Here is a 10,777-nt window from a genome sequence, read left to right as displayed (position 1 = left end):
CTCCCTCTCTCCTTCCCCTTATTTCTCTCTCACTTCCTCTGTCAAATGCTATCTCGCTCTCTCTCTTTCTCTCTCTCTGCGTCTATCTCTCACGCTGTCTCTTTGCGTCTATCTCTCACTCTGTCTCTCTGCGTCCATCTCTCACTCTGTCTTTCTGTCTCATTTTCGCTCTGTCTCTCTCTGTCTGCCTCACTCTCTTGCTTTATCTCTAACTGAGCCTCTCCCTTTGCCTTTCTCTCTTGTCTATCCCGCTCCCACTTTTTCATTCTCTCTCTTTTTCTCTCTCTCTTTCTCTCTCTCTGTGCCCTCCTCGCTGTGTCTCTAAATCGCACTCCCTCCTTCTCCCTGTGTCTCCCTCACTCTGGCGTTTCCACCTCTCTATCTATTATCTTTCTCTCCTTCTCTCTCTCCCTCTCTCTAGCTCTTTCACTCTCGGCCTATGTCACACACTCTGTCTCTCTCCTTCTGCCTCTCTCCTTCTGACTCTTTCAATCTCTCATTCTCTCTGCCTGTCTTTCTCTCTCTCTTTCTCTCTCTCTCTCTCTATCTGCCTCCCCCTCTCTTTCTCTACCAGCAACTATCTCCTTTTCTCCAATTTGATCGCACTATCTCTCTCTCTTTCTGTGTGGGAGTCTACGTTTGTGTGTGTACATGTTTCTCTCTCTGCGCCCCTGCCTCTCACCGTCTAAAATATCCTTTGTCTATATGTCTACACCTCTCTCTCTCTCTCTCTCTATGAGTGTGTGTTTGTGTGTCTGTGGGTCTCTATCTCTCTCTCAAGTTCCTCTCTTTCTTTCAATCTGTGTTTTTGTCTCGCTGTGTGTCTTTCCGCGTCTCTTGCTCTCCTTCTCCGTCATTCTCCCTCTACCTGCCTGTCTGTCTATCTATCTATCGGTCTGTCTATCTGTGTGTGTGTCTGTCTGTCTTCTGGTCTATCTATCTGTCTGTCTATCTATCTGCCTATCCACCTGTCTACCTATCCATCTTTCAAACTATCCATCTACCTATGTATCCATCTATCTATCTATCCATCTGTATATCTATCCATCTCTCTGCCTCTCCGCCTGTCTAGTGACTTATGTAACGATCTCTGTCTTTTTGTACCTCTGCCATCTCCTTCTCTCTCTCTTTCTCTGTGGTATTCCGTCTCTGTGTCTCTCCCTCCTTCTCGCATACTCTCTCTTTGTCTGTCTGCGTCGCTCTCTCTCTATCTCTCTGTGCCTCTCTCTGTGTCTCTAGCTCTCATTCGTTCCTTCTTGCTCTATTGTTCTCGCTATCTCTTTCTCTTCCTCGTTTCTATCTCTATGCCTCCCTCTCCCTTTCTTTCTCTCTACATCTCCCTCTGCGTATCTAAACCCTGTATCTCTCTGCATTACTCTCTCACCCTCCTTCTCATTCTATCTCTCTCTTTGTCCCTCTGTTATGTTTCCCTTTTTCACTCTCATTTTCTTTCTCTTGGTTTGCTAAACTTCCAATTGTCTATTCCAGTCTCTCTCTCTCTCTCTCTCTCTCTTTGTGCCTGTTCTTCTCTGCCTATCCCTGTCTAATTTTCTTTCGTTCTCTCCTTCCCTTTCTTTCTCTCTCTCACTATTTCTCATTATTCTCTATCTCTCTCACTCTCCAAATCTCTCTCTGCGCCTCTCTCTCACGTTGTCTCTCTGTCTCATTCTCTCCCAGCCTCTGTCTCACACAGAGAGCCTAACTCTGTCTCTCTCTCTTTGCCTCTCTCTCTCTTCTCTCTCTCTCTCTCTCTCTGTCCCTTCTTCTCTGCCTCTCCCTGTGTGCAGTCTTTCAATATCTCCTTCCCTTTCTTTCTCTTTCTCACTCTCTCCCTCACTTTCTCTCCACCTCTCACACTCTGCAACACTCTCTCTCTGCGTCGCCCTCTCACTTTTTCTCTGTCTCTTTCTCTCTCGGCCTCTGTTTCACACTCTGTGTCTAACTCTGTCTCTCTCTTTGCCCCTCTCTCTTTTTTATCTTTCTCTCTTTCTTTCTCTCTCTCTCTCTCACACCCGATATCATACACTCAGTTTCCCTTCTTTTCCCTCTTACACTTTCTCATTCTCTCTGCCTGTCCCTCTGTCACTCTCTCTCTTTCGCTCTTTTTCTCTCTCTGCCTCAACACTCTTTCCTTCCCAGCAATTCACTATTTTTCTCCCTTTCGATTGTTCTCTCCCTTCATCCCTCTCTAGTTCTATGTGTCGTTATCCCTTCGTCTACGTGTTTCTCTCTCCCTGAGTCTGCCTCTCACAATCTAAAATTCCCTTTGTATCTGTCTGTCTGTTTATCTCTGTCCCTCTCTGTTTCTCTCCCTCTCTCTCTCCTTTTATCTCTCACTCTGTCTCTCTGTTATTCTGCCTCATTCTCTCTCTCTATCTTTCCCTGTCTCTCTCTTTGTGTCAAACTTTCTCTCCCTCTGTCTCTCTCTATCTTTTCCCCCTTCTCTTTTTAAATATCTCTTACTCTCTCTATTTCTTTCTATTTGTCACACCCACATTCTCTCTCTTCTTCTCCCTCTTTCGCTCTTTCATTCTCACTGCCTGCCATTCTTTTTCTCTCTCCCTTTCTCTCTATCTCTTCCTCCCTCTCTGCGTGTCTCTCTCGCTGTGTCTCTAAGTCTAAGTTACTCCGTATCACTCTGCATCCCTCTCTCAGTCCCTTTCCACCTAATTATTCTCTGCCTCGCTACACAACCCTGTCTCTCTCCTTCTCCCTCTCTCTCTCTCGCATTTTCCTTCTCTCTGCTTATTTTCCCTCTGCCTATTCCTCTATCTGCATCTCTGCCCATCTCTCCCTCACTCTCTACACTTATCTATCATTCTATATCTGTCTCTCACTTTCTCCGCCTCTCCCTCTGTGCCAATGCCTCTGCCCACCCTCTAACTCTCTGTCCCTTTCTGCCTTTGCCCATCTCTCCCTCCCTACACTCTCTCCCTCATTTTCTCTCATTCTCCCTTTGTGTGATCGTTTCTCCCTCAATCTGTCTCTCCCTCTCTTGGTTTCCCTCTCCCTCCCATTCTTACTCTTTCTGTATGTTTATGTGTGTGTATGTGTTTCTCCCTCCCTCTCTCTCTCTCTCTCTCTCTTTCTGCCTCTCTGTCTCCACATCTCACATTCGCTCTTTCTCTCTGGCTCTCTTTCTACCTCTATCTCACTCTATCTCTGTGTGTCCAGATTTCACTGCTTCTGCATCACTATCGCTTTCTCTGTTTCTCTCCCTGTCTCTCCACATCTCATTGTCGCCTTCCTCTGCCTCTCACTCTCTGTCGCCCTCTTTCTGTATTTCTGGTTGTGTCTCTCTTTCTCCCCGCCTCGTTCACAATTTACCTCTCTGTCTGCCTCTCCCTTTCTTTGTCTCATTCTCTCCCCTCTCTTTCTCTGTTTGTGTATGTGTATTTGTGTGTGTGTGTGTGTCGACCTCTCGCACTTTCTCTACGTATCTCCCTCCCTCTCACTCTTTTTGTAATCTCTCTATTCCTCTCCTTTCTCTCCACCTCCCTCTTTGTTTCACGCTTTACACGCTTTCCGTCTCTCCCTGTCTCTCCCCCTCTCTGCCATTCCATCAATATCTCTGACTCTCTCTAACCCTCCCACTTTATTTTTCTCTATTATTGCCTTTCTCCCGCCATCTCTTTTGCTATCTGCCCTTCTCTTTCTCTCTATCTTAAGTTTGGAAAGGGCTAGGAATCAAAATTCAAGCGCATCATATAAAGGGACGACAATGAGAAGAATGACGGAAAATACAGAGCTGAAGGTGTTGTTTCTGAATGCACGCAGTATATGAAATATGCAAAATGAGCGTTTGGTGCCGATTCAAATTGGCAGGTATGATGTGGTGGACATCACGGAGACATGGCTGCAAGGGGATCAGCTCTGGGAGCTACATATTCAAGGATATACATCCTATTCAAGAGATAGGCAGGTTGGCAGAGGAGGAGGCGTTGTTTTGTGAGTAAGAAATGAAATTAAATCAATAGCAAGAAACGACGTAGGGTCAGATGATGTAGAATCTGTGTGGGTAGAGTTGAGGAACCGGAAAAGTAAAAAAAAAACAGAATGGGAGTTATGTACAGGCCTCCAAACAGTAGTCAGGATGTGGGGCAAAAGATACTCCAGGAGATAGAAAAGGCATGTAATAAAGGCAAGGTTACAGTGATCTTGGAGCATTTCAATATGCAGGTAGACTGTGAAAATGAGGTGCGTAGAGGATCCCAGGAAAATGAAGTGTGGAATGTTTACGAGATGGCTTTTTCGAGCAGCTTGTGGTGGGGCCCAGAATTGACTGGGGCATGAGCCTAGCAGGGAGGACAGTGGAACAGCAATGGCAGGAGTTTCTGGGAGTAATTTGGGAGACACAGCAAAAATTCATCCCTAGGAAGAATAAGCATACTAAAGGTAGGACGAGGCAACCACAGCTTACAAGGGAAGTCAGAGACAGCATAAAAGCAAAAGAGAATGCATTCAATGCGGCGAAGAGCATTGGGAAGCCAGTGCATTGGGAAGTCTACATTGACCAACAGAGGACAACTAAAAAAGAAATAATGATGGATAAGATTAAATATGATCGTAAACTAGCCAGTAATATAAAAGAAGATTGCAAGAGTTCTTTTTTTTAGATGTATAAAGGGTAAGAGAGAGGCAAAAGTAGTCATTGGGCCGCTGGAAAATGACGCTGGATGAGTAGTAATAGGGAACTAAGAAATGGCGGAGGAACTGAATAGGTACTTTGCGTCAGTCTCCACGTTGGAAGACACGAATAACATCCCCAAAATTTAAGAGAGTCGGAAGGCAGAGGTGAGTATGGTGAAAATTACCAAGGAGAAGGAGCTAGGAAAACTGAAAGGTCTGAAGGTGGATAAATCAACTGGAACTGTTAGATTACAACCTGAGTTCTGAAGGAGATAGAAGAAGAAATAGCGGAGGAGTTAGTGGTGATCTTTCAGGAATCACTGGAGTCTGGGATGGTCCCAAAGGACTGGAAAATCGTTAATGTAACCCCCCTTGTTTAAGAAGGGAATGAGGCAAAAAACGGGAAATTACAGGCCTATTAGCCTGACCTCGGTAAGATTTTAGACTCCACTATGAAGGATGAGATTTCGGAATACATGGAAGTGCATGGTAAAAAGGGCAAAGTCAGCATGGTATCATCAAGGAGAGCTCATGCCCTACAAATCTGTTAGAATTCGTTGAGGTGGTAACGAGCAGGTTAGACAATGGAGAGCCAATGGATGTTATCTACTAGGACATCCAGAAGGCCTTTGACAAAGTGCTGCACAGGAGGCTGCTCAGTAAGATAAGAGCACATGGTGTTAGCGGCAAGGTACTAGCATGGAAAGAAGATTGGCTGTCTAGCAGGAGGCAGAGAATGGGGGTAAGGGCGTCCTTTTCAAGATGGCAGATGGTAACTAATGGAGTTCCGCAAGGGTCAGTGATGGGACCACAACTTTTCAGTTAATACATTAATGATCTAGATGAAGGAACTGAGGGCATTCTGGCTAAGTTTACAGATGATACAAAGATAGGCGGAGGGACAGGTAGTATTGAGGAGGCGAGGAGGCTGCAGAAGGTTTTAGACAGGTTAGAAGAATGGGCAAAGAAGTAGCAGATGGAATTCAACGTGGGGAAGTGTGAGGTCATGCATTTTGGTAGGAATAATTGAGGCATAGACTATTTTCTAAATGGGTAGATAATTCAGAAACCTGGAGCGCAAAAGGACCTGGGAGCCCTAGTCAGTATTCTCTTAAGAGTAACTTGCAGGTTGAGTCGTTAGTTAGGAAGTTAAATGCAATGTTGGCATTTATTTCGAGAGGACTAGAATATAAAAGCAGGGATGTGCTGCTGAGGATTTATAAGACTCTGGTCAGACAACATTTAAAATATTGTGAGCAATTTTGAGCCCCGTTTCTCAGGATGGTTATTCTGCCCCTGGAGAAGTTCCAGAGGATGTTCACAAGAATGATCACAGGAATGAAAGGCATAACATATGAGGAACTTTTAAGGATTCAGGGTGTATACTCAAAGGAGTTTGGAAGGATGAGGGGGGAATCTGATTGAAACTTTCAGATTACTGAAAGGCCTGGATAGAGTGGACGTGGGGAAGTAGTTTCCATTAGTAGGAGAGGTTGGGACCCGATTGCACAGCCTCAGAGTAAAGGGAAAACCTTTTAGAACAGATATAAGGATAAACTTCTTTAGCCAGAGAGTGGTGAATCTATTGAATTCATTGCCACAGAAGGCTGTGGTGGTCAGGAGTGTATTTAAGACCGAAATAGATAAGATCTTGATTGGTAAGGGGATCAAACGTTACAGGGAGAAGGCGGGAGAATGGGGTTGAGAAACTTATCAGCGCTGATTGAATGGTGGAGCAGACTCGATTGTCTGAATGGTCTAATTTTTGCTCCTATTTCTTATGGTCTCTCTCTCACTTCCGTTTTGTATGTGTTTGCATCTGTGGATATGTGTGCATGTGTGTGCGGCAGCTTCTCTCATTCTCTATTTCCTACAATATTTGGCCCTCCCCCTGTCTAAATCTCTCTTTGCAACTTCCTCAGCCTGACTCTATTCCCAGCCCTTCTCTCAATATCGCTGTGTTTTTTTTTTCACTTTCAATCTGTCTCTCTCTATCTCTCTCTGTTTCGATCTCCCTCTCTCGTTTGCTCTCACGCTCTTCCCCTCTGTCTGTCTCTCTCCCTGTGCCGCTGCCAATTTTACTCTCCCACTTCGCCTCTGTGAACAGAATTAGCACAGGATTGCGCTAAGTGCAGTTCTGTGTGGGAAGAAAGAAGCTTTATCCACTTCCCAACCCCCGAGTGGCCACAGTGGCAACTTTTCATGCCATATGGTCCTCAGACAGAGGGATCACGTCCTCTCGCTTCTGGGTGGCCTCTGAATGTTCCGCCGTGCTGTTAGCACACCGCTTGCTCCCTCCGGGTGCCATACATAAAATGCAGCTGCGCATCCTATTCTCAGTGCTTGCAGACCAGGATCCCACCACTGAAGACATGGTCCTGAAAGCCAAGAAGAGTTCAGTGGGCCGTTACTGGAATGCCTTTCGGTGGCCCAACCTGATGCCCTCCAACCCACTCTGGCCTCAGGAGGAGCAGCAATCGAACAACTCCAGCTTGTGAGGGGTGACGGTGGTGGTCAGTGCCAATGATCCACGGGAGCCTTTGGCCACCCAGTGCAGATGGAGGGCGCGCAATCTCATCCGTGCCGCTAGAGTAAGGCAGCCATCTTATCATTCTATATTTAAACGCTCGCAAGGCCATCACACATTCACTGGCACCTCACTGATAGCCATTCAGTTGACATCACCACTCACAATGATCCACACACCCTCACATCTCTATCAAGCCTCAACTAATCCGGAGAATGCCTCCTCAGCCCTGACCATCTTGAGTCCACGTACAAACACCAGAATGTTCCCTCAAACATCACCTTTGATAGCCTCCTCCCCCAGCACTGATCTTGCCCTGCAGCCTCTTCCCTTGCCTGAGGTCACTTCTCCCCTTTCCCCAAGCAAGCCCCAGCCCTGCAGCCGTTGAAATGACATCCCTTCTTTACACTTGTGGGCAGTGCCCAGCCTGTAAGCCTCCCCCCTCCCCCCCCCCGCCAAAAGTGAGAAGATGCAGCCTACGAAGTCTGGCGCTGATGGCCGCGAGTTCTACTCCAAATAAGGTAGACGAGCAAAACTTAAATTCTCCAGCACAGTGCAGATCTCAGGTGCTCGTCACTTATGTTCAATTGTGAAACACGTCGGTGCGATTGCCTGGATGGTGGTACGTTCTGGGATGAATCTGACGAGTATGGCTTATAATGATTTGCAGGGACATTAAAATGAATTCCCAGGCACCTGGGAGTGGGAAAGTCGGCCTGGGTTTGACTCACGCAGCGGGAGTTTGCAACTTGTTTTCATAGCGGCGTGAAAGTGATTTTTGACCTTCCTGCCATTTTGTCACCTCAGGCCTAATGTCACACCCGACAGCAACGGACAGGGAAAACTCTGACCTGTGTCTATTTGTATCTCGCTCTCCCTCTCTCTCTCACTCTCTCTCGCTGTCTCTCTCTGTCTCTCTCTCTCTCTCTACATCTCTCCTCCCCTATCTGCTCTATCTCTATGTGTGTGCCTCGCTTCTCTATGTCTCTTTCCCCTTCTCTCTCTGTATCTCTCCCTTTATCTCTCTCTCTGTCTCCCTCCCATCTCTCTCTCGCTCCATATTATTATGTCACTTTATTCACTCTCTCCCTTTCTCTCTCCCTCCATTGTTTTCCCTGTCTCTCTCTCTCTCCCTCTCACACACACACTCTCTATCCCTCTCTCTCTCTCCGTCTAACTCTCTCTTTCTATTTTCCCTTTGCCTCTTTACATCTCTGTCTGTCGGAGTCCCTCTCTCTCACTCTCCCCATCTTTTTAACTTTCTTGGCAACTCGTTATCTATTTCTTTGCCTCTCCCTCTCTCTGACAATCCCTCTGTCTTTGTATCTCTCTCTCTTTCTCTCTCTCCGTTTATCCCTGTCTCCCTCTCCCTTTCTCTCGCTCTGTGTGTCTCTGCCTGTGTCTATCACCATTCCAATTCGTCATCTCTCCATGCCCCTATTCCTCTCTCTCTTTATTTCGTTCCCTTCTTTATTTCAATCTCTCTATCTTTACTTGACTATCTTTATCACTGTACATCTATACCTGTCTCTCTCCCTCTGTTTCTCGTTCTCGCTGACTCTCTCTCCGGCTGTGTTTCTGTCTCTCCTTGTCTGCCTCTTCCCTCTGTCTCTCTCCATCGTTTCCTGTATTTTTTTTTTTCACGGTGAACAAGATTGATGCTGTCATAATGTAACATGGTGGTCGTCAGATGGAACCAGCCAACGAGACGGGAAAGTTGTCGGTGGTGGCATTCGTTCCCTCCACACCCACCCGCTAATCCCGCTGGAAATATGAAATTAATTGGGAAATGTCAGGAAATTCTGACTGATTCATTTCCCCAAGTGAAAGTCTGTACGCCCGCTGTAAATATCAGTTAAAACGAGAGAAGCCTGGGAAGTCTGTAATTAAGATCTTCACTTCATTTAATGAATTGAAGAATTGGAGTAAACGCATATTTCAGCACACTCTTGGTCTCTGACCTTAGTAGGGGGTCATGGCATGCACCGCAGTGCCTGTGCAGGAACGCAGCAGGTTCACCATGAAGGCCATATCCTGAACAAAGAATGTAGAAGCACAGAATAATACCCGAAATTTTCATACTCCCCCATTTAGAATAAACCATTAGCATTGCCCATAACAGGAAGAAATTTCCCAACATAAGAAGCACTAAAATTATTGATTTCCTGATACTCTCCATCTCTGCAACTCTCGCCACTGCTGTGAGCCCGCAGTCTCATGTGGGCTGTCTTGGTCACTAAAATGTGTCTGACAGTGAAAACGTTGAGCAGCAGTATCAGGTCAACGGCACACCCGGGGTTAAAATGTTGTGGAGGCATTCGACTGTGGTCCAACGCGGAGATTCCAGAACTTAAGTTGTTACCCCATAGAACCAAGGGGTGTTCAATAGTTGATACACACCCGTTAACACAATTGAGCAGAATATGTTCTTTAAACAGTTCATCACAGCCACAGTTCCCAGCATCACAGCTGCTGTTTTCTAATTGGCACATTTATCTTTCAGCTTCTGGCAACAAACGGCCACAAATTGGTCCAAGGTGAAGGTTAAGACAGAACAGGCAGCGGCTGCAGAAAACGGGATGGAATGGATGTTAAACAGGGGGATGGACTTCAGGAAATAAAACTGTTCCGAATAAACAGTCGGAAAAACTCTCAATATCAGGCCGAATATAACGACCAGTATATCGGCCACTGACATGACCATTAGTTAACAAGTGAGACATTTGGAGAGACCACAACTTTTGCACTTGTGGATCACAATCGTGAATGTGTTAACTGTCAGGAAGGGAAATACACAATGGCATTTTACATCAGGCTGGGGCCAACGTTACCAGCTTGATCAAATGTTATTGAGAGGTGCTCCAAAACCCTGTGATGTATTGTGATAAATTGACATGAAAGAACTAATGAGATATTTCTTTGATACATTGGCATGAAACAAAGAGTAAATAACAAGAACTGGCCGCAGAGAGGCGAGGTAGAAATGACAGGGGCGACAGAGGTGATGGTGCTAACCAGAAGTGACGGGCTATCGGGGTTAACCGTGGTGATGGGTGAAGTGAGTAGTGATGGGGGAACATGTGTGGACAGGAGCCAGGCGTGATAGATGTGTTACAGATAGAGGAGACATTGGGAATAATTTCTCCTTAGATCCTGTTCTCTATTGAAGTTTCCTGAGGAGGAATGCTTTAACCACTTCAGTGCTGTATTTCTTTAATGAAAAACAGTCGGGGATGTTGCCGCAAGTTGAAATTGGCCATCTTAGTGACAGTCTGAATGTATGACACCAATTTTGGAATAGTCTGGTTCAGCCTGAAACAGTTACCGGGAGAGGGATGGAGTTGGGGGACAGGATTTGAGGTGGGGATTTAAAACAAAGATCCAGCCTCCCCAATATTTAATTTGAATGAAAGGTGTTTCAGATATGTCATGTTGGAAGGATGAAGATGGAGATACAAAAGAAGGTAAATTCTGAATATTAATAGAGGGTGCAAGAACAGAAAGACCTGCGGTAATAGTGAACAAAGCTCCGAAATTGACAGGGCTGGATAATAATGGTCCTAGTGAAGTAGATTGAATTCTGGGCTTTATAATTGAGTCACAGAGTATAAAGTACAGGAA

Source organism: Cetorhinus maximus, chromosome 37, assembly GCF_964194155.1.
Source record: "Cetorhinus maximus chromosome 37, sCetMax3.hap1.1, whole genome shotgun sequence".
Taxonomy (NCBI): domain Eukaryota; kingdom Metazoa; phylum Chordata; class Chondrichthyes; order Lamniformes; family Cetorhinidae; genus Cetorhinus; species Cetorhinus maximus.
The sequence above is the reverse complement of the archived record's forward strand: the minus strand, read 5'-3'. Positions refer to the sequence as shown.